Source organism: Eumetopias jubatus, unplaced genomic scaffold (assembly GCF_037043125.1).
Source record: "Eumetopias jubatus isolate StellerSeaLion01/CBP00866 unplaced genomic scaffold, mEumJub1_p1.0 scaffold_6, whole genome shotgun sequence".
Taxonomy (NCBI): domain Eukaryota; kingdom Metazoa; phylum Chordata; class Mammalia; order Carnivora; family Otariidae; genus Eumetopias; species Eumetopias jubatus.
In genome coordinates, this window is record NW_028274812.1 from 85,089,941 (window position 1) to 85,115,180 (window position 25,240).

Sequence of the window (25,240 nt, forward strand, 5' to 3'; positions counted from 1 at the left end):
CAGTTGTGTTTTCATTTTCATTGGTTTCCATGAATTTTTTAATTCTTCTTTAATTTCCTGGTTGACCCATTCATTCTTTAGTAGGATGCCCTTTAGCCTCCATGTATTTGAGTTCTTTCTGACTTTCCTCTTGTGATTGAGTTCTAGCTTCAAAGCATTGTGGTCTGAAAATATGCAGGGAATAATCCCAATCTTTTGGTACTGGTTGAGACCTGATTTGTGGCCTAGGATGTGATCAATTCTGGAGAATGTTCCATGGGCACTAGAGAAGAATGTGTATTCCATTGCCTTGGGATGGAATGTTCTGAATATGTCTGTGAAGTTCATTTGGTCCAGTGTGTCATTTAAAGTCTTTATTTCCTTGTTGGTCTTTTGCTTAGATGATCTGTCCATTTCAGTCAGGGGGGTGTTAAAGTCTCCCACTATTATTGTATTGTTGTCGATGTGTTTCTTTGCTTTTGTTATTAATTGCCTTATATAATTGGCTGCTCCCATGTTAGGGGCATAGATATTTACATTGTTAGATCTTCTTGTTGGATAGACACTTTAAGTAGGATATAGTGTCCTTCCTCATCTCTTATTACAGTCTTTGTTTTAAAATCTACTTTGTCTGACATAAGGATTGCCACCCCATATTTCTTTTGGTGTCCATTAGCATGGTAAACAGTTTTCCACCCCCTCACTTTCAATCTGGGGTTGTCTTTGGGTCTAAAATGAGTCTCTTGCAGACAGCATATCGATGGGTCTTGTTTTTTAATCCAATCTGATAGCCTGTGTCTTTTGATTGGGGCATTTAGCCCATTTACATTCAGGGTAACTATTGAAAGGTATGAATTTAGTGCCATTGTATTGCCTGTAAGGTGACTGTTACTGTATATTGTCTATGTTCCTTTCTGGTCTATGCTGCTTTTAGGCTCTCTCTTTGCTTAGAGGACCCCTTTCAATATTTCTTGGAGGGCTGGTTTCATGTTTGCAAATTCCTTTAGTTTTTGTTTGTCCTGGAAGCTTTTTATGTCTCCTTCTATTTTCAATGACAGCCTAGCTGGATATAGTATTCTTGGCTGCATATTTTTCTCGTTTAGTGCTCTGAAGATATCATGCCAGTCCTTTCTGGCCTGCCAGGTCTCTGTGGATAGCTTTGTTTCCAATCTAATGTTTCTATCATTATAGGTTACATGTCTCTTTTCCCGAGATGCTTTCAGGATTTTCTCTTTGTCTCTGAGACTCGTAAGTTTTACTATTAGACGTCGGGGTGTTGACCTATATTTATTGATTTTGAGAGGGGCTCTCTGTGCCTCCTGGATTTTGATGCTTGTTTCCTTCCTCACATTAGGGAAGTTCTCTCCTATAATATGCTTCAATATACCGTCTGCCCCTCTCTCTCTTTCTTCTTCTGGGATCCCAATTATTCTAATGTTGTTTCGTCTTATCGTATCACTTATCTCTCGAATTCTGCCCTCGTGATCCAGTAGTTGTTTATCTTTTTTTCTCAGCCTCTTTATTTTCCATCATTTGGTCTTCTATATCGCTGATTCTCTCTTCTGCCTCATTTGTCATAGCAGTTAGTGCCCCCATTTTTTATTGCACCTCATTAATAGCCTTTTTGATTTCAACTTGGTTAGATTTTAGTTCTTTTATTTCTCCAGAAAGGGTTTCTCTAATAACTTCCATGCTTTTTTCAAGCCCACCTAGTATCTTTAAAATCATGATTCTGAATTCTAGGTCCGACATCGCACTAATGTTTGTATTGAGTAGGTCCATGGCAGACGGTACTACCTCTTGTTCTTTTTGTTGAGGTGATTTTTTTCATCTTGTCATTTTGTCCAGAGGAGAATAGATGAATGAGAGAACAAAATGCTAACAGGTTAACAACATCCCCAGAAAATATACTCTAAACAAATCAGAAAAGACCTGAAACCAGGGGGAAAGAAAGGGCAAGAAAGAAAAAAGAAAGAGAGAGAGAAAAAAAGAAAAAGATAAAAACAAGCAAAAACAGAACAAAACAAAGAAAAAAACAGAATATGATCAAATATGATCCGGCTGGTGCATAGATCAGTGCCACACACTAGATTTTGGTTGTAATTTGGTCTGTTAGAAGAAAGTGCCTCCTAAAATTTTAAAAAAAGTAAGACATATATGTACAAAATAAGGGTTGATACGATGAAGGGATGGACTATGACTGTAAAGATGAAAATTATTAAAAGAATTTTAAAAAGGAATTGATAAGAGGGTGTTTGAAAAAAGAAAGAAGAGGATTTAAAAAAAGGAAAGAAAGAAAAAAAAAGGGGAGAAAATGTGATCAGGCAGGAGACTAGAACAAAGGCATACACTAGAGATTTAGGGTATATTTCGATATGTTAGAAGAAACTGTATCTCAAAATTTTAAAGAGAGAACAACTTATATATATATGCCAAAAATAAGGGCAACTAGTATGAAGGGATAGAATATGACTCTAAAAATGAAAAATAAAAATGTTTTTTTAAAAAAAAGGGATTGATAAGATGTTGGTTGGAAAAGGGGAAAAGAAAAATTCAAAAAAAAAAACACTTAAAAAATTAACTTTGAAAGACTAATGAATCATGGTAAAAAAGCCATGAATTCTATGTGCAGTATTCCCCTAGCGCTGGAGTTCTCCCGTTCTCCTTGATCAGTAAACTTGGTCTTGGCTGGCTGTTCGTGCTGATCTTCCGGGGGAGGGGCCTGTTGCCATGGTTCCCAAATGTCTTTGTCGGAGGCAGAATTGCCCCGCCCTTGCCGGGTCTGGCTAAGTAATCTGCTCGGGTTTGCTCTCAGGAGCTTTTGTTCCCAGCAAGCTTTCGGTACAGCGTTGGAGGATGAGAGTGAAAATGGCGGCCTCCCAATCTCCACCTGGGAGGAGTGGAGAACTCAGGGCCCCGCTCCTCAGTGTGCCCCCAGAGAAAAGCAGTCAGTCACTCCCATCTCCCCCGTCTCTGGCCGCACTCCGTGCTCACCCGTCCTGTGACTGAGCATTTCTATCTCTGGCATCCGACCCGTGTGGAGTCTCCAAACCCAGCAGATCCCTGCGGTGTGCTCCCATGCCACTCCTCCCCGGGGGAGGAAGGGGAGTCTCCCTGGATCTGCCACTTGTTGGGTCCCTGCTGAAGGAGCAGTGGCCTGTTACCGATCACAGTTTATGGCAACCCCGAGCTGAGAGCCCGTGCCTCGGCTCCGTCTCTGCAGCCAACTTCCCCGCTCTGATACCTGGGAGCTCTGCCACACTCAGGCACCCCGGGTCTTTCTGTGACCCCGAGGGTCCTGAGACCACACTGTCCCACGAGCGTTCCACCCCCTGCTTAGCCACTGGAGAGATGTCCCTCAGCGGAGCCGACTTCTAAAAGTTCCGATTTTGTGCTCTGCAGCTCTATCACTTGCCAGAAGTGGCCAACGGAGGCCTCCCCCCCCCCCACCGTCTATCCTCCCAAATATCACCTCGGATTCACTTCTCTGCATGTCCTACCTTCCAGAAAGTGGTCGCTTTTCTGTTCAGAGAGTTGTTGCTATTCTTTTCTTCGATCTCCTGTTGAGTTCGTAGGTGTTCCGAATGGTTTGATCCCTATCCAGCTGAATTCTTGAGACCAGACGAAATCCAGGTCTCCTACTCCTCTGCTATCTTGCTCCACCCCCCAAAAAATATGAATTTTAATGCCTCTTCCCAAGCTGAGTAAAATTCTCTGATTCTATGACTGTTTTCAGCTAGGCATTATGATAGAGAAAAGAAACCTGAATGGGAAATTTTAAAACATGATCCTAGACCCTTTTAACCAACTCTCTGTGATCCTTAGCCAAACATTGTATCACTAAGAAACTTCATTTTCTCATGTATACATTGAGAGGTAGAATCAGTTTAGATTTTCTCTTATATTTCCCAATCTCTAAAAGACTATGATTATTATTATAAACATTTAACTCCAACTGATGATTTACCAAAGCATCATCAGGTAGGATTGTTCCCAACCTTTCTGTTGTAAACACATAATCATCAAGTGAGATATTTTGGTTTGCAAACTATGCTGTTAATGACAAGCATGACTTATTCTCATAATTAAGTTCTGGATCCTACCTGGAATCTTCTTTATGCTATTAATTTGCTTAGGGAACCATTCTCTTAGTAATAAAAAGTTGAGATCAAATAGTTTTACTATACTCTGTAAATATTTTTTAGTGGGCATGCCTCAAAATAGTTTTCTTCTCTCCTGCTTGGCTTTTATATTCTCCTTCCCACTCTAACTTTTTTTTTTTCCTTCAGAGGAAAAGCTTGACCCTCTAGCTTTGTTCCTCTACTTGAAAATCTCATAAGACTTTTTAATTTAAAAATCATTACTGTTTGTATCTGCCTATGGATCTTTATTTGAAACAGAGAAATAACAGGAGTTATTTTGAGTTTTTGACAAAGGTTGTAAATTCTTTCATTCTTTTCTCTATAAACCATTTAATTTATAGGCCTAGTTCATGGATTAATGGATCATCTAGTGTGAACTCTTTTCTTGCCTCTGGATAAGTGGGGCTTTTCCCCCCAAAGCTTAGTAGATGGAAAGTACTTCTTAAAGGCTTAATGTTATTAGTGCTGTTAAGAAAGTTGAATTTTTCTGAAAAAGTGTTTTAAGCATCTCTCTCTAAGGAATCCTCTTTGGAGACCCTCTGAGGCTATTGTTTGGGTCAGTTATTTATATGTCTCTTTTGAACTCTATTTTTCTTGGAAAAATGTGGACAATCTGATGTTGGCAATTTCTTTCTAAGACCCTGAGAATTTTGGCAATGGATTGCTTCAGGTTTGAAATTTGTCTCTCAGAGATATTTGGCTTTTGGCTTTTCATTGTTCCCACCGTCTTTAGAGATAGCATTTGGGAGCCACATTTTTAGAAGTAACAGGTAAGACAGCTAACCTAATGGGAACTTATATAACAACTTAACAAATTAGTTACTAATGACTTTTCATGACCTACTGCTCTCAAATTTTAATATTATCGTTCATTTCTTAGAATTCTCATCACTAAAATACAAAAAGTTCTAAAAAGCAAGAGTTTACTGTAAAAGATAGCTTGTCACGTTATTCTTGAAGTGGATATACATTTCTATTTTCCCTCACAAAGCTTATAGACTCAGCAAAGACATTGAAGAGGCCTTAAAAAGAAATGCCCTTAAGCCATCTCAGAAAGGTAATTACCTTTCTTCTTCTTAAAAATATCCGTAAGTCTACCCAGGCCTCTGCTGGTAATGGGCTTTGTTACCTCCAACCCTGAAACAGACATAAAACTCTTCCCTTGCTCTACTGTCACATTTTTCTTTCCTTGAGAAAAATCACCCTCTCCCCCTTGTGCCAAACAATATCCCTTTGTAATTTTAAGTCCTTTTCTTCTCAGTTCTCTCCTTCCAAAAGACGACTGACCCCTAGGAAAACAAGCGTTTGTTTCTTAGTACATCTAGAGATTTCTTAAGGAGAGTTACTCAGATTAAGAAGTCTTGTCCCTGGCCATGTTGCCTGGACCCTTTTCCGCATGATCTGGAACAAAAGCCTCTAGATCCCTAAATCAGAATTTGCAAATTCAATCTAAGGGAAAAGCAAGCCTTACCTCATAAGAATAAGAATATCCTGCCCTCACATTCTGCGTGGAGTACTGAGTGTTATGTACAAACAATGAATCATGGAACACTACATCAAGAACTAATGATGTAATGTATGGTGATTAACGTAACAATAAAAAATAAAATAAAAAAAAGAATATCCCGCCCTCCTTCAGGGTACCACTTCTCAATGAAAACATCCTTAAAAAAAGGCATTAATTACCTGCTCCTTACACCTCATCTTCCCCACCATAGCTTATAATTTTGCAGTCAATGGTGTGAAGCTTGAGTTTCAATGCTTGCTTTCAATGTTCATGCAGCTTTTAAGTAAATGCTTTTCTAAGTAAAACTCAAAGGAGTGAGTCTAGAAAGAAGACAAAAGTCAACAAATTATTAAATTTATTTTTCACAAATTAAACTCATTGCACCGTATACAATGAATTCTAGTGCAGCCAGGACTCCTCGGGCATTTCCCCATGACTCTATAAATGCCATCACCACGCTCAGCAAGTTTTATAGCATATAATGAAATGTACTTGTTCTAACAACACCATCAACTGTTTCTGAACCAAAGGATGTCAAGATTTCCCTTTTCCTTTATTCTATGTGGGAAAAAATGACTCTAAGGGAGACTTTTAATCAGAGGGAAAAATGACAGAATATTGGCTAATTTGCCTCCCTCAGGCCTCTTGGAAGTCCTCACTTGTGGTCTCTTTTATTACCCATTTTTCTAATCAGAGCTAAAATCATGGTGAGAGTTCAAGTTAAATCTTGCAGCTATAAGAATATATTTTGTTTCTTTCAGGAAAAAGAACGTAAGTATCCAAACAAAATTTATTTTAATTTAAATTCCTTCAGTGCTACCTTCAGAGGGCATAGATGATATTGGCCAGCATATGTGGATCACTGACTCTGTGCCAGGCACTGTGCTAAGTGATTTGCATATAGTGTCTCAACCAGTCTCCCAACAAACAAATCTGGGAAACTGTAAATGGGCTGTCCTTTCAAAGCCAGCTTCTGCCTCATGGTTTTGCTATTTTGGTAAATGGTACCATCACTCCACATGCTACCTGGGCCTCAGAACTTGGTTATTCTTCCTAGATGCATAGCCTTATATCAAGAAAGATTAGGGACTGGCTTTCTTGGCCAATGTCTCACGAGTGTCTCTTTGCTTCCCTTTCCCTTGCTCACACAGTTCCCACCTGTTCTACTGACCTCCTCTTTTCTCCATCGCAATGCTTCTGGTGCATAAGCTTAGTCCAGAGCCCCCTCATCGCTGCTCACTTTCTCTCTATGCTCCATATCTACCCTCTCCATACACACACCTGCTTTCTAATGGACATAGTCCTAGGTCATCTCCACCATTAGAACCCACCCTCCCAGCAAGCACTGACTTGATTATGCAGTTGGGATTTTTACTTATGCTCACTGTTATCTCTTCATAGGCATAAATCTTGCCCTTCGAAATAAAGCGAAATTACTTGAGAGTGGGACGATCACCTACGCAGCCACTAGCCCAGGGGCTCAGACAGGCATATCAGGAATAGCCAAATAAGTCAAGTATGTGAGATATAATAAACTTTGCAACATTAATAGCATTAATACTTACATAGTGTTTACTAGGGGCCAGGCATTGTTCTAAGCACCTTAGATATATTAAGAACAACCATAAGAGCTATCTACATTTCATTGGTGAGGAATTATGGCACAGAGAGATTGGCTTACTTTCCCAAGGTCACAAAGCTAGCCAGCAGTGGGGTCAAGATTTAAACCAGGCTATCTCATTGAAACATATGTGCTCTCAAGCAACCAAAGAAAGAGTGTTTGGACTTTCTACCTCTAAATACACCAATATATTTTCTATTCCTTTTCATTATATTTTTTCAATAGCTGATAAAATAAGAAAACACTTAGTTGCCTAGATAATCACAAACACACCAGGGTCTCTTGTTTCCTTGTCAGCAAAATTTTAGCTTTTATGAGTGAGAGCAGAATAAGAGTTGAAATTTATCCTCATGTACTCGGGGAGTACATGACTCTCCATTTGACTAATTCTCTTTTATTTGTTTTGAATCCAGGAGAATACCCAGGGTGCAGGCAGAGAGATGCTTAGACCTTGGAAGAAGCCCATACTCACTGGTGAGGTGCAGCTTCAGGCCTGTCAGGACTTGGCTGGTCTCTGAAATTCCACCACAGTAGCATCAACCTGTAGAGTAAGGCTTTGGTATCTGTTAAAAGTAAAATTCCCATAGAAAGAAAAGCACTTCACCTGTTGCAGAAGTCATCTCGAGAAGGAGCTGCAATTTCACTTCAATTGGCGGGTGTAGGAAGGAGGGCATTAAGTGCCTAATGTGTCTGGAGAGGCAGCCTGGTATGGTAAAACCAAAGTATTTTAGAATGCCCAAATTCAATTTCTGACCTTGTTACTTAAATTGGAGAAATGTGGGCAGCCAACTGGGCCCTCACTCAGGACCTTGGTGCCAGCTCTACAAGGAGGACGTTAGAACGAGTAACTAATTAGACACATGCCACGTGGTTGTGTGCTCCCTGAGGCAGAGACCATGAATGTGCTGAGTCAGTTCTAAATACCAGCACCCAGATACTAGACGCTGAACATGCCTCTGAGGAGAAAATGAATGCTTAGTTTTAACTTAGAGCTACGATAATGACCTCTCCCAGAGCTTCAGAACTTTATACTCAACTGCCTCCCAGACATTTTCACCCAGATATCTCATTATCATTTAAAACCCAAAATGTCTAAGACCCAAATCATTACCTTCCTTCCAACAAGATCCATCTCTTGGTGTCCTTATCAGTATCTTTGCCTTAAAATGATCATTTCTGATACATCAAAAATCCTATGGCTCAAAATCTTCAGCATCTCCTTTGCTTTCCTCTCTGAGCAATCCTAAATCCTGTTCTTTCTTCGGTTCTCTCAGCTCTCTCCTCTCCTTTTTATTTTCTCTGCCATCACCCTGAATCCCTCTTTTTACCTCTACTGGCACTTCTTACCTCCCGGCTCTCCCGCTTCTAGAAAAGTCAGCCACATTTAACTTTCTGACACAATGCTTTACGAACATCTTTGGCTTCCTCAGAAACCTCCAGCAGTTCACCACAGTGCATGTAAATGTTTGATTCTGTTCCATAGCCTCAGCCGCATCAGCTCACCCCTGCATCAGCCAGCGTCCAAGCAGCAGACAGAAAGCATACTAGTCATTGGAGCTGGTAAAATTTAATATAAAGAATTGTTAACTAGGTAACGATGGTTAACTACTTAAAGGCATAAGTGAGAACGCAAGTATACAAAGGTAGCAACTTCAGAAACCAGGTACTATGGCCAGGGCTAATGGAACAAGGAGGGAACTTGGCAACTTAGGTAACATTATACCTATTATTCTTTCCTGTAGAATATATACCTCTTTCCTAGCTTAGTTCATTATATTCATAATAATTCTATATAATCATATGTACAATATGTAAATAATTACTTATGACAAACATATAATTACATATGTAACTATAAATGTACATTATTTAAAGATAAAATCCCTCATGTGTTCCCACGGATACTTCCAACGCAATTTCCATATTTACTTAAACTCTTCTTTCATCCAAAGCTCCTTTGGTCCACAGCAGGAATCCTGGATGTCAAGGACAATGGGGATGAATGAATGTTTCTTCCATGTCACACAAAGCATTCTCAGAATTACAATACCAAAACTACTCCCACCATAATTACTGAAAAACTATTTTAAATGTTTTTCATATGATATTCCCATTCTCTCATTTTTTAGAATATTACTGTATCTATATTGTCAGAACATAGAGCCATTATATACTATGCTCTGTTTGTTTCGTCCTTTGGTGTTCTCTGTGTAAATATATACTTAATGCTCACTCTCAATCTCTATGGCAATGTCTCTCCAGTTACTTTGGTTGTCTGAAGCTCCAGTGTATCCCCAAGGAAAAGCTCCTAAAAACAGTATTCCCCAAGTTTCTGCATGTTGATGGCAGTTTGCTGTCTCTAAACTTCAGCCAGCTTTGTTGAATATAAAATTATTGGTTCACAATTTCTTTCCTTTACCATCTACCATCTTAAATATGTTACTCTGTTTTCTTCAGGATAAGGCACTGTTATTGAAGAGCTGATAATCTACTTTTCTTTCCCTCATAAATCACTAGGTCTTACTGCTTGGATATTTGTTCTGGGTCGGTTTTCTCAGATACACACACACACATACACATGCACGCATGTGCACACACAGACAGGATCCTCTCTGCTGTCTTCTGAATTAATCACACTCTTGCTGACACTCGTCATTTCTTTCTTCACTTCTTTTCAATTTTTTTATTGTGGTAAAATACATATAACATGAAATTTACCATCTTAATCACTTTTAAGTGTACAGTTCAGTGGTATTAAGTACATTCACGTTGTTGAGCAACCATCACTAACATCACCCTCCAGAACTCTTCTCATCTTACAAAACTGAAATCCTGTACCCATCAAGCACTAACTCCCCAGTGTACCACCTCCCCAGCCCCTGGCATCTTCATTTTTTTCCCTTTACATTTTTCTTCCTTTTTATCTTCTCTTTATTATAAGATACTACCCATTGTGTATATTTGCTCTTGTGTTATATTTCTAGTTAGTCAATTTCTGAAATGATATTTTCTTTTTTATCTTATTCTTTCTTGAGTTCTACCACTTTATTACTTCATTCATTTTCTTCATTCTGAATCATCTTTCAGATCTTCTTTTAGTTCATTTTGAAATATTGTTATAGTATTTTTGGTTTGGGGGTGTTTTTTTGCGGGGGAGAGGAGTGCGGGAGGGGCAGAAGGAGAGGGAGAGAGAATCTTAAGCAGGCTCCATGCTTAGCACAGAGCCTGACACAGGACTTGATCTCACGACCCTGAGATCATGACCTGAGCCGAAATCAAGAGTCAGGTGCTTTACCGACTGAGCCACCCAGGCCCCCCTAAGTTATAGTTTTTATTTTTGTGAGAACATCTGTCTCATATTCCTGTATTATCTATAGAGATTCTACTCTTTATTCTTTCTTTTCATCCTATCATAAATTTAAATGTGATTTGAACCCTCTCCTTTTCTGTTGCTCATTTTGACAGAGAATTAGATTTTTCTGAACTTTTACAAAGGAGGCTTGGCTTAGATAGTTTCTCCAATTTAATGTCCCTAGGCCACCGTCCCCTGGTGGTTTTTGTAAAGTATTCAACAATATGAACGCTTAAATTTAAGATCTTCTGTTTCTATTCTCCCTCAACACTTTGATCTGGACTTTATATTTCTATGGTCTCTATTATCCCTGACCTGTTCAATTTAGATTCTCTTCTAGCAGTGTTTTCTCAGTTTGGACTCTCACCCAGCTTTGTCCTGGGAGGGACCTTTGTTTGGTAGCTTTGAGAATGAAGGGAGCTCAGACTATTCAAGTACCTTCAGTCTTAACACACACCGTGCCTCACCACAGACACTTTTGGATCATGAAAATCCCTCTCAGTTCCAGTTGCTATTCTCAGTTTGGCTGGCTAAGTTTTTTAGGTAAATGCTTATTTGCTATTTTGAAGTCATCAGGTTTGTCAGACATCCCGTTGCTTCTTTCTGCTTCCTCTTGGACAGGTGCTAAAACCCAGGAGGTCTTGGTAACTGTTGGTGATTTGTCGTTACTTGCTCATAATTTGGGGTTTGTGGGGATACTCCGTCACCTAGTTTTGTGAAGACTGTCTGTGGCCCATTGTTTTTTTATCCTAGCTGTCCTGTGTGTTTTATAGAGGAATTTGGGGAGATGCCACTGCCTTCTTCACAAAATCCTCAGAGCATACCTTTTTAATTTCCTAGCTCAATATACCTTGTACATAGAAGGAACTTAATAACTATATAAATAAACAAATGTAAAAGTTTGAAGTATTTCCTTCACACACTTTGTAACATTAGAGCAAGAAGTGTCAAAATTGTAAAGGAAGTGGAGCTTATTTTTAGTACCAACCCACCAACTTTCCTGATAGCTCCTCATCCTGTGCTTTTGACATCTTTCTCTTGTCTTCTTTTTCTTCTTCTTCCTAAGATGCATTTCCCCTCCTTCCCTACCTACCTATTTATACATTGTAGGACTCCCGTTCCTAATATTTGCTCAAGACTTTTTCTTCTAAGTTCATGAGTTAGATTTTCCTTTCTTAAACTGTCCTCATTAGGTCTGATATCAAGATTATGATAGCTAAACTCTTATGGTGATTTGTCAAGTGTTTCCTCTTTCTCTGTATTCCAGAATGGTTTGTATAGGAGTGGAATTACTCGTTCTTTGAGTACTTGCTAGAATATATTGCTAAAACCATCTGTGCATACACACCTTGAGTAGGAAGACTTAACTACAAATCAGTTAACTTATTGGATATAAGAATAAGATAAATTGAGGCATATTTAAAATCTTAAGTGTTTATTTGAGCAAAAAACAATTCAAATCAGGCAGCATTCAATCTAGCAAAGGAGCATCAGAGACCTGTGCAAAATGAAAAACTTATAGGCAGAAAGAAACAACAACAATTAAGTTATACTGGCAAAAAAGTGATTTGGTTATTGCAAAGTTAATTTCCTTTAGAGGATGGCAGGAGTCATTAGTAAGATTACTTAACTAGTGTTGTTCAGGTGATTTCTGATTGGTTTAAGATTCTATTTCTGGGAAAGCCAAAACTGTAACTAAGTTAAGACTGTTTGGTGGTGGGGGGCTTAGCATAAGCAACTCGATTATTTCTTCCTTGATAAATTATATTTTTCTAGGAATGTGTCCAAGTCTGTTATAAACAATGCTGCTTATCATATCCTCTTATTATCATTTTGTTCTGTAGCTTCTATAGATACGTCCTTTTTATTTCTAATTTTGTCTTCTTTTTTTTTCTTTTTTTTTAAGATTTTATTTATTTGTGAGGGAGAGAATGAGAGATAGAGAGCACGAGAGGGAAGAGGGTCAGAGGGAGAAGCAGACTCCCTGATGAGCAAGGAGCCTGATGTGGGACTCGATCCCGGGACTCCAGGATCATGACCTGAGCTGAAGGGAGCCGCTTAACCAACTGAGCCACCCAGGCACCCTTCTTTTTTTATTTTCTTAAATTCACCAGTGGCTTCTCAAAGGTACTCTTCAAATAATCAACCTTTGCCTTTACTGGGCCTCTCTATTACACTTTGTTATTACATTTCATTAAATCCGTATTCTTTATTATTATTTCTACTTTCTCTGGGTTAATTTTATTGGTTTTTTTCCCTTAACTTTTGAACATAGATGATTAATTTATTAATTTTTATTTTTTTCTTATCTACAGAAGTATTTAAGACTAAAAACTATCCTTTGAACACTGCCTTAGCTGCATCCAATAAGTTTTAATAAAGGAATTTCCATGTCATTTAGTTCTAAATATTTCCTGATTTGTTATATTTTGACCATAAGTCATTTAGAACTGTGTTTCTTAAATTTCAAACATACAGACTTTTTCTCTTTGTTATTAAATTCTAACATAATTGTAATATGGTCAAAAAGTATAGTCTCTGTGATAACAGTCCTTTGAAATTTTTTGAGACTTGCTTCATGGGCCAATATGGATCAATCTGTGTAAATGTTTCATGAGACCTTGAAAGGAGTGAAATGGTGTATTCCACAGCTGTTAAGTGTAACATTCTTTCTATGTCCATTAGATCAAGCTTGTTAATTGTGTTGTTGAAATATTTTATATTCCTATTGAGTTTTTTATCTGTGTAAAATAGCTCTGAAAGGGTATATAGGAGACTAGTTAAATTGGTTGCTTTGAAGAGAGAAACCATATGGCCATGGAGGAATGTAAATAGGGCCCTCCATGCTGTGTTCATTCCAGATAATGTTCCATCACCCCAGGCCTAAATCCTATAAATAAAGGGACCACAGAGGAGAACCCCAGACCTCCTCCTGGCCCTGGAAATGCCCCCAACCCCTGACACACAACACTCCCCACCTCACTACAACAGTCTGCTCAAAATACTAACCTTCTGAAGAAGGCTAAGATTGGAACTGGTGGTACATTTTCCCCTGAGAGAGCATCAGGAATAAATCCCTTCTTCCTCAACATCTGTGTTTGTCTCAATCACCAGGAGCAACTCAAGGTGCCAACGCATCCTCATTATTTGTCTGCCTTTTTCATAAATTCTGTACATCCCCTCATCTGACCCAATCTCACACACTTACCCACCCAGAATAGTTACACTGTGCCCTCAGGAACTCAGCAATATATTAGCAAATGGCCTATATCTTTAACCTCTTCTCAGAATGTTCCAGCAACATCTTACTTTGACTGAAACTTGCCACCCCATTTTGTACTCATACCTCACAAATAGTAGCTGTTTGTTCTCCTATACCCCTAAGTCCATAGGGTCTGGAGTAGAATAAGTGTCCTCATTATTGCTTCTAGACCACTATATTCCAAGTGTGGTCTGCAGACCGACAAGAACCACATCACCCGGGAGCTTGTTAGAATTACAGAATATCAAGTTCCATCTGAGACCTATTAATCAGAATCTGCACTTTAACAAGATCTTTTAATGTCTTGCATTTACAACATAACCCCATTTTGAAGCAAGCCACTCAAAAGTTAGGATAAAATCTAAAGTCTACAAAGCTGTAGACATTCTGTTACTTCTATAGGACCAACAGTTGTCTCTCCCATTTCTTTCCTTAGCTCCACTCAGGCTATCTTCTCATAGTCCTCAAACTCACCATCATGTTCCTGATCAGGGTCTTTTTACTTCCTGCCCCCACTGCCTTGGACACTCTTCCATAAGATAACCTCTCAGCTTATTCTGTACCACATTCAGGACTGTACTCAAACCTATTTCTGAGAGAGCTTTCCTTGGTTATACTACATAAATAGAGAACTTGCCTGCCTCCCTGTAACTATTACCTGCTTTTTTTGGTCAAAGAACTTTGATTTATATTATATTCTATTATGTATTATACAACTCTTTATTTCCTTATTGTCAATCTCCTCCTCCTTTCTCTCTCTCTCTCTCTCTCTCTCTCTCTCTCTCTCACACACACACACACACACACACACACACACACGCACGCGCGCGCATGCACATATGTCAGCAGGAACTTCCTCTATTTTGTTCACTATTGTGTCTCCAACATGGGAAATAGTACCTGCATATTGTAGGTGTTCAATGAAGTGTTTTCTAAGAAGGTAATGAATGAGAAGCAGGGATAGAGAGAACATTTTTCACTGTATAACCTTTTATAGCTTTCTAATTTTGAACCATAGTATTATTTACTCAATTTTTTTTTTACTTAAATGTTTTTTTAAGTTGCCTAATATCTCTTGTTTTCTTATATCCAGTCTTAGAGAAAGACATGTCCCTCTTCTCATTGAAAGACCACTCATCAGAATGGAATCTTTATCCCACTCCCTCCTAAATTCACATGAACATGGCTCTGGCAATATTCCCTCTCCTTCATTTCCACAAACACCCACCATCAGCTTTAAATATGCTCAGAGATCTCCTGCAGAGAAAACAAACAAACTCCCTGAAGCAGCTTTCTCCATTCATGCTTGTCCAAGCTTCTTATACAAGTTGACTACACTTAACTCCTATTCACTTCTCAATTTGCTGCAACACGGCTCTCGTTCCCACTAGCCCATCAATGTTTTAAACTAATCCACTATTATCTCCTAATGGTGAGATACAATTTCCAGTTTAATCTCACTGGACTTTTCTGGTGCTCTTCACAGCTTCTATCATGATGGTATCCTATTGTCCAACTATTCTGTTTTTTCTTACCCTTTTTTAAAGACTCTTACTGCTGGGGTTCTCCAGGATTCTCTCTCCAGTCTACTCTTTTGCAGACACTCCTTGAGTGGTCACATTCATTTTATAGTTTCTACCTAACATGTTGATGATCTCCAAATCTCTAGTTCTGCCCCAGACCTCTCCTATATGGTTCTTTCTTATGAACAGGTAAAGGTATGTAAATAAAGTCCAGGCTCCTTAGTTAGCATGGTATATGGGGTCTTCCTTGGAATGCAGCTGGACTCTGTTTGTCTATTCAGCCACATAGCTTCTTCTTACCCCAGCAATGCTAATATGCATTGTGCTGTTTCTGTCCCCAAGCTTTTTTGCTCTTGCTGGCACATGTGCTTATAAAACCCTCATGCATCACACAGCATCCTTTTCTTTGACTAAACATTCGTGTCTCCAGGCTGTGCTTGGTGCTTTCTCATATTCAGTATACTCTTTGCACACATCTCTCAAAGCATCAGCTGCATTGTCTCAAACTCATATCTTTATGAATCAGTTCTTGCCCTCCATCCATGAGGTTCTTGAAGGTAGATACTGGGCCTTACTCATGCTGGTTTCCCTAGCACCAACACAGGGCCTGTCATATAAAAAGTGCTCAACAGGTGTTGAACCGAGCTAATAATTGTACTGACTGTATCAGGCTCTGAGAAAAACTGGTATAAAGAGACATAGTTTCCCCCCTATTCTTTTGTGGGAAGAAAACCAGTACAGTTAAGGCCCCACCGAGTATTTTCACATGTAAGTCCATCTGTTTTATGAGTATTCTTAGAATTTGTTTGCTGAGAATCAAATCAAGCTATAAAAAGAGGGGCCATGATCAGGGTTAGCCAGAGTATGGCCTTCTTTAGAAATAATGGACAATTCTGGTTATAGATTTTTTTCTAAGGAAGAACAACACTGTTGCTACACTAAACTACTATAGGAAAGTACTTGTGTGAGAAAATACATGAATGTCCAGTCTCTCCCCCTCAGCATGAAAATAGCTTGTGCTTCAAGGAAAGATAGTCTCAGTTTATTAATGAAAATGAAATTCTTCAGAAGACCCCAACAGTACCCTTAAAATGAATAAAAAGCAACTCCTATGACAGACAAGATAAATTTTATCCAAATCGTCCTGGAGCTATTTTCTATATATTTTGGAAGATATAAAATAAATAAATACATGGCTTACTGTATTTTTTAAGGAAGTATTGAAGACACTATTTCCTTACCCTGATTTCCCTATGTCTAGTTCATTCTTAAGTTACACAATTTAAAATTACTGTTCTGAGAAGTGGTTTCATATTTTCCCAATGGGAAATAAAAATGAGGTCTTAAACCAGAAATAAAACCTTCACTGTGTCTCTTTAAATTTTTATACTGCTCCCACCAGCACCTTGCCGTTAGTGGATTGCATGTTTAACATTAATATCCATACTTAAAGAGATCTCTGGTTACCTAACGCAATTTCTCTATTCCTTTTAGGAACTTATTTAAATTCTTAAAATACCAGCATTATTAAAAGCATCTCAAATATTTTCTTGTTTTGCTTTTCTCTCAGTACAATTTTATAAACTTGAAAGCACCAAATAGCTAATATATCTTCTACTTTTAGTTCTTGGAATTATAATATTTTACTTCCCAGGAAGCAAATGCCTTTGAAAAACATATATTCCTTGATAGTAATTGGTAATATTCCCTTACTTTGAAGGTTATTGGTAAGGATAAACATGTTATAATGTTTCCTTATTAAAGGAAAAAAAGGCATTATATTCTAACTTCGTAGCTTGTCGTCATGATCACATCAAATATGAAAGTAGAAGAAGCAACACAATCTACGATTATTGTTTTCAGTAATAGAGAATGATAAAACCTGTTCAGAATCTATCTTCATCCCATGAGGGTATGCCCTTTTCCAGCAGATATTTCAGACCAGCAATGACTATGTATGCAGAGATTTTGAGGCATTATTTATAATGCCCTAAAACGAAATTAGATTTTTTCCACACTAAGCATTTTTAAATAAGGGTCCATCAGTGAATTTCAGGGACTATTATTACCCAAATTTGTTAGCAAAGATACTTTTATGTGCATTCGTCTGAGGAGAGGATCAGTGGTTTACACCAAAATCTGATTTTGACCAAGAAAAGGTTAAATTCCAGTGAAATAAGTAGCACCTACTTATGTGTATTCCTTCTTCTATTCCTTCTTTCTTTTCTTCCAGTATCTTCTAAACTCAAAGCTCATTAGAAACTCATGGAATTAGAAGTCACAAAACCCAGGCTCTGCTCCCAATTCTGTTATTTACTATAAACCATGCAGCTTTGGGCAAATAGCATATCTCTGAGGTTTAGTTTTCTTATCCCAAAAAGCAGATAGTAATGCCCAAAGATTGCCCCCAAATGAGGAGGGCATGGCCTGAGTTTCCAAAGCCAAGAGCCACCATCTGAGTCTCCTTTCCCAAGTAAAGATAGACATATCAATAAATCCAAAAAACTATCTGACTATAAAGAGGAAATCGTTTTCAGGGTTAAGACATTTTTTAATTTCACTTATCAACTGTGCATTGAAAAAGATATCAAACTAGGAAAGAAAAGTGTGATTTATTTTGTCATTGCAGAGATCCAGCCTGGTTGCCAACCATGCTGGCTCAGAATGACAGCAATGGAAGACTGCTCTAAGATAAAGTCCTTCTCATCAGCATCCTTACTGACATTCTTTATAAGATACATTTTGCTGGGGCACCTGGGTGGCTCAGTTGGTTTCCACTCAGGTCATGATCTCCGGGTCCTGGGATCAAGCCCCCCACCCCCGTCTCTCTTTCTCTAAAATAAGTAAATAAATATTTTTTAAAAAGATATATTTTGCTATAATTACATTAAATTTATATTATAAATGATAGGTTGTTGTCTTAAAACTTGTCATTTCCTCTATATTCTAAAGTTACTCCATTAAATAAATAAATAAATAAATAAATAAATAAATAAATAAATAAGTTACTCCATTTTATTGCCATTGTTTATTGTGCTGTATCAACCCAGCACTGTAGTTAATCCCATATGAGACACGTCCGAATAGCAGCTCTTTTTTTTCATGTTTCAAGTTTTTATTTAAATTCTAGCTAGTTGACATATAGTATAATATTGGTCTCGGGAGTAGAATTTAGTGATTCATCACTTACATATAACACCCCGTGTTCATCGCAAGTGCCCTCCTTAATACCCATCACCCATTTAACCCATCTCCCACCCACCTCCCCTCCAGCAACCCCCATATCGTTAAGAGTCTTTTATGGTTTGCCTTCCTCTCTTTAGTTCTTTTGATGGTTAAGAATCTCAAATAAATAATGTGTACATAAACATCCCAAACGTGTTTAGTTTAAATGATCTTGAACAAAATTCAATACTTTCTACCAAAGTAGTGTTTTTTGCCTCATTTTCTTTCTTTTTTTAAGATTTTATTTATTTATTTGTCAGAGAGAGAGAGATTGTGTGAGAGAGAGAGCACACAAGCAGGAAAAGCGGCAGGCAGAGGGAAAAGCAGCCTCCCTGCTGGGCAAGGAGCCTGATGTAAGACTGGATCCCAGGACCCTGGGATCATGACCTGAGCTGAAAGCAGACGCTTAACCAACTGAACTCCCCAGGCATCCCTGCCTCATTTTCTTCCGTTTGTTTTTCTCAGTCCTTCTCTTAATAAAAGGCAACACTGCAAAATCAATATAAAGATAGCTAGTACATGGTAGACCTTATTATCTGCCATCGCTTGTACTCAGCACTAATGTATTTATTAATTAATGAATTAATATGTGTATAAATTCATTTAATGCTCATTACAACCCCATGAGGTAGGTACTATTCATACTTCATTTTAAAGATGAGGAAATTGAGGCACAGAGAAATTAAGTCACCCTTGAATAAATGTTAAGGGATAAAACTAGAATTTCAGCCACAGTATTAGATTTCTGAGCCTCAGCTATCAAACAAAATGTGATAGTGAAATAAGGCCAGAACACTGACTTTCATTCAATTGTCAACAGGTATTTCTGGAGTACATAGAAAGTATTGGGATTCTGTCCTCCAGTACTGGAAATATAACAGTAAATAAGATGCAATCCCAGCCATCAAGAAGCTTACAGTGCGGTGCTGTCCAATATGGTAGCCAAAAGCCACCATGTGACTATTTAAATTTAAACCTAAATCATTTTAATAAACAATTTAAATAAAGTATTTATTAATAACTTATATATAGAATTTTTATATAGTTTATAATCTAAGTTTAAATAATTTAAATATAGTTAAAATGAAATAAAATTAAAACTTGTTGCTCAGTCACATTTGCCATATTTTGAGGGCTTAAGAGCCACATGTGACTAGTGGCTACCACACTGGACAACATAGATTAGAACATTTCCATCACTGCACAAAGTTCAACTGGGCAGTGCTGGTTGTGTTTGAGTGGGAATTGAGGGGGGAAAAACAAACAGGTTAATTTAAGGGAGTTTGAATAGCTTTGTGTAAGTGTTCCGTATGGTGCCCAGGAACACAGAAAAGGGGACCTGACTCAAGCCACAGGGTCTAGAACTGTTTTCCGTTATAGGTGACATCTAAGCCAAAACCCAGAAGGTTAAGTGAGAATTAGGTAGGCAACGAGAGAAAATTGGATATTTGAGTCAGAGGGAAGGAAGATGTTTCTTAGTATTTTCTAGCATGACTTTCAGATCAAACATTTGGTACTGAAGTTCCATCCTCAAAGAACATGGAATATTAATCCTACATACCAGGAAGCCCAGAAGGAAAATGGGCCATGGGATGGGGAGAGGACATGCCCATCTTCATCTTGATACTTTATTCCCTGTACTGCAGTTATACAAGGTCTACTTAGGCTTTTATTCTGCATCCTCATCAATCAGAAATTTTCAACTATCATTTCAAATCACATCAACATGAAATGTTCCAAGCTGTGACTCAGTCCTTTAAGAGTAAGTTCTCTTTATTTTGCTTTAGTCCTGTTTCTTAAAATGGAGAGAATGTCAGAAAGCAGTGACAATTATGAAGATTTTAAAGGAGTTGTTGCCCACCAAGTCAGCTTGATGGAGTGGATTTGTATTACTTACTGTTTTTATATGAAAGAATATCGTAGCATGGTGCTTTTGCAAGAAAGATTATTGAATATTGAAATAATAATCTTATAACTTTTCCTCTACATTTCAAGGGCATAAGTTTGATGCTTTTATTAATATGGTAAAATCATAGATATTAAAAAGGATTTAATAAGCTATATACACAAAACTCCATTCTCATTCTCATAGGAACCCACTTAGAAGAACATTATTCATTAATTCATTGACAAAGGATTGTATGAATTCACAAAGGAATTAGAACTGAATGACTTATGTGACTAAATAGAAGGATATACAAATTTTTACTTCTAGGTCACAAGTTTTCATTTTTCTGAGTTGAATAAGGCTAAGGGGATTTTTGACTAAAAATAAACTTTGGCATATGAATATGTCTTAATCTAAATTGGCCCCATCTTTTCTTTAATCTTTATTTACCTGGGAAGTCCCATGATTTTTTTTAAAATTCGTTTCCTGTGCGTTTCCTTCTTACATAAAAAGACAGCAGGAGAAAGGAAAGTCAGGGAGAAAGTCTAGAATTTAATTTTTTTTAAAGATTTATTTATCTGAGAGAGAAAGTCTGAGGGGGTGGGGCAGAGGGAGAGAGAAAATCTTGAGCAGACTCCCTGCTAAATTTGAAGCCCAATACAGAGCTCAGTCCCACAACCCCAAGATCATGACCCTAGCTGAGAAACTGAGTCCAATGCCCAACTGACTGAGACACTCAGGCGCCCCTAGAATTAAATTTTCAAGCCTCATTATCTCCTGGATTTTCTTTTCATAAATAGCCTCAGCATGTGCATCTCTAGTTATTATTTCAATCTATTGTTCTATAAACTGCAAGTAACCACAATCACAAAACTCATTATTCACCTCTCACATACCTTCCATTTGCAAAGCTTTTGTAGTAAACAGCAGAGTTCCCTATTTATTATCACCCTGGATCCACACAGGAGCTGTATAATGTAGATGGAACAATTAGCATCACCACTGCTTTAGAGAGGGGAAACTGAGAGTCTCAGATAGGCTAAAATGGGGACCCAAGATCATCAACTGGTCCTCAAACCCAGCCTTCTGCTTCCAGACTCAGTGAGTGCTCTTTTCACTTTAAGACAGTAAATCTAGTGTGCCTGGGTGGCTCAGTCGATTAAGTGTCTGCCTTCAGCTCAGGTCATGATCCCAGGGTCCTGGGATCAAGTCCCGCATCAGGCTCCCTGCTCAGCGTGCTGTCTGCTTCTCCCTCTGCACCTCCTCCCCCACCCCCGCTCATGCTTGCTCTCTCTCAAATAAATAAAATCTCTAAAAAAAAAAATAAATAAGACAATGAGTCTAGGAAAATAGATCAGTGATTTAACAAATTCCTGTTGCTCAAGGTCAATCTGTCTATCTTATGAACACAGGAGCCAGGAAGGTACAATCACATATGAACAGAGGCAGGGAGGGTACAATCACATGTGGGTTCTCCCCATCACACTCACATTATTGGCCTAGCTGGTTGTGATAGTGATTGAAAAAAACAAAAACTAGCTCTGAGGAGCAATATTCAATCTGGATACCAGAGGGGGTAGAAATTCCAATAAAGTCAGGTCCTCTAGAGTGGAAAGGCATGAGAGGGGAGTGCTGGGGAAGTGAGGAGCATTGTAAGCCTGGACAACAGTGAACACACATTTCCAATATTATCCCAAGGCACTCATCCTTTGACTCTGTTGACTGAGAGAAGATAATGATAGAGCTGGAAAACACCCTAGAAACCATTTCCTTCAACCTCTTTATAAAGAAAGAAATGGGTTCAAGTAAGTTATACACTCACCGAATGTCCTACAGCTCAACAAAGCCAGAACTAGAACCGATATCTTCTCATTCTAAATGTACTTCTTCTAAGCAGACTCTAAATCAGCATTAACCAAACTTTCACAGAACTCTAGTGTCCTGTGGGATGTGAATAAATACCCCTAAATTAAGTAATTAATTAAGATGTGAGATTCCACATTCAAGTAATTTGGGAAATGCAGGGTTAATCACAATTTTAAAGTTTTATTTACTTCACAAATTCTCAGAACCTTTAACATGATAATATGCGCTTTGTATTCCTAAGAGCAGAAGATACAATATACATGATTTACCCCAATTTTTTACCATGAAACATTTAAACTTTTTTTGAGGAAAACCTATTACCATTTTTGTCGATGATACTAAATTTCCACAGAATATAGTTTGGGGAAAGCATCTCTAATGTTATGAGATATTTTTAATGGCCTTTTGAGAATAAATGTGACTGGGTATTTGTTTGTTTGTTTGTAAAGGTAAAAAATATAGCTTCAGCTTCTGGCAGTACAATTCTTTTTCTAAGAAAGAACTGGATCTCATAAAACATAATTTTATTAACTTTCTAGGCTCAAAGAAAGTAAGAAAATTCTGCAAGATGGTTCCCAACCTCTAAAAAGAACCCATGAACTAAAATCTGAGCACTGATCAATATGCACATGTACACACACACTTAGATACATGGGAGGAAGGATGGAAGGTTTTATAGGTTTGTATATAAAACAAACATAAGGAGGAAAGATGCCTGTATTGGTACTGCAATGAGGAGACTAAACCTGAGACAGAGGCATTGAGGAAGAGGTGAATCTGCGGCTAAATTAAACCAAATTAAATTACAGACTATGTGAATGCTAAAGTGACCCCAGGTAGCATATCTTGGCATCTAGTAGAAGCAAAAGAAAATTCTCTAAGGAGATAAACATCTTCATTATAAGTCTGAGCCTCAGCCCAAATCAGGATTATCCGATATAAAGAAAAAAATGGCAATGAGTCAAATCCCCAGGGAAGATATTTAGACCTCCTAGAATTTCAAATACAATATAGGATGTAATTACAAAGTGATTTTGTAATAGTATATATTTTTTAAACATAAAAGAATGGACTGCCAGGAAGATGGAATAGACATACTTTTCCCTAGTCTGTCCCCTAATTATAACTAAAACCTTGGTCATTGTATAAAACAAACATAAGACCATGAAAAGTAGAGAGAAAAGGCAGACTGTCTAGAAACCTCAGGAACCAAGGATTGATATGATATGGTCGTAAGCCCCCTGGGTTTTCTTTTTGCCTCATATATCCCAGTTTTGGAGCTGAAGAATCTAGCACCTAGAGATGCCAGTGAGTATGGGGCAGGGGTAGAGGGAAAACTCCAACAAAAGCATGCTTTTCAACAAAAGGCCAATAAAGGGGAAGCCTAGCAAAACAGAAAACTTTTTGATAATAACTGTTATTCCTGCCAAACACAACAGGAAAAAATATGGCCTCAATCCCACCATGCCAGCAAAAACCAAGTTGGGACCCTAGACTTCTATATTTCTACTACTATTATGAGACATCCAAACACCCCTACTAGGATAGTGTCAGAGAAGGCTAAGTTGGGATCCAGGACTTTTATCTCAGTTATCCAGTAACAACTCCCCAACCTGTGGTAACGGTAGAAAACAAGAGCACTACAGATAAATCAAAATGGAATTTTAAATTATGTTTAAATAACCCACAGGAAGGAAGGGGACGTAAAACAGAGAAATTAAAGAAAGAGAAAAAATATTAAAATGATTAACAATTCCTAACATAACAGTAATTACATAAAATATAAATTGTCTACACCAATTAAAAGAAATTGGCAGAGTGGATTTAAAAACATGACTCAGTTATGTACTATCTACATGAAATTTCAAATATAACAATATAGTCGGGTTGAAACTAAAGGTGGGAGGATATATATTATACAACATTAATCAAGGAAAGCAGAAGTAGCTTTATTAGATCAGATAAAGCAGACATCAGAGCAAAGAAAATTACTAGAGATGGAGAGAAACATGGTATGCTAAAAAGGTTCAGTCCACTGAGAAGATCTAAAAATCTGGAATGTTTATGTACCAATTGTAAAAATTATCTACCTATAATAATTACTATAAATGCAAATGGTCTAAATACTTATTACTGGGTTTATGTCTCGGCTTCCTATTCTGTTCTATTATCTATGTGTATTTTTGAGCTAGTACCATGGTATTTTGATCATTATAGCTTTGTAGTATATCTTGAAATCTGAGATTGTGATACCTCAAACTTTGTTTTCTCTCAAGATTGCTTTGGCTATTTGGGGTCCTTTGTGGTTCCATACAAATTTTGGGATTATTTGTTGCAGTTCTGTGAAAAATGCCATTGGAATTTTGATGAGGATTGCACTGAATCTACAGATTGCTTTGTGTGGGATGACCATTTTAACAATATTAATTCTTCCAATCCATGTGCATGGCCTATCTTTCCATTTGTTTTTATCATCTTCAATTTCTTTCATCATTGTCTTATAGCTTTTAGACTACAGATAGTTCATCTTCTTGTTTTAATTTATTCCTATGTATATTATTCTTTTTGGTCCAATTGTAAATGGAGTTGTTTTCTTGATTTCTCTTTCTGCTACTTGTTCATTGGCATATAGAAATGTAACAGATTTTTGTAAATTAGTTTTGTATCCTCCAACTTTATTGAACTCACTTATTAGTTCTAATAGTTTCTGGCTGGAGCCTTTAAGGTTTTATATGTATAGTATCATGTCATCTGCAAATAGTGACAGCCAATTTGGATGACTTTTACTTCATTTTCTTGCCTGATTGCTATATCTAAAGCCTCCAATACTATGCTGAATAAAAATGGTAATAGTGGACATCCTTGTCTTTTTCCT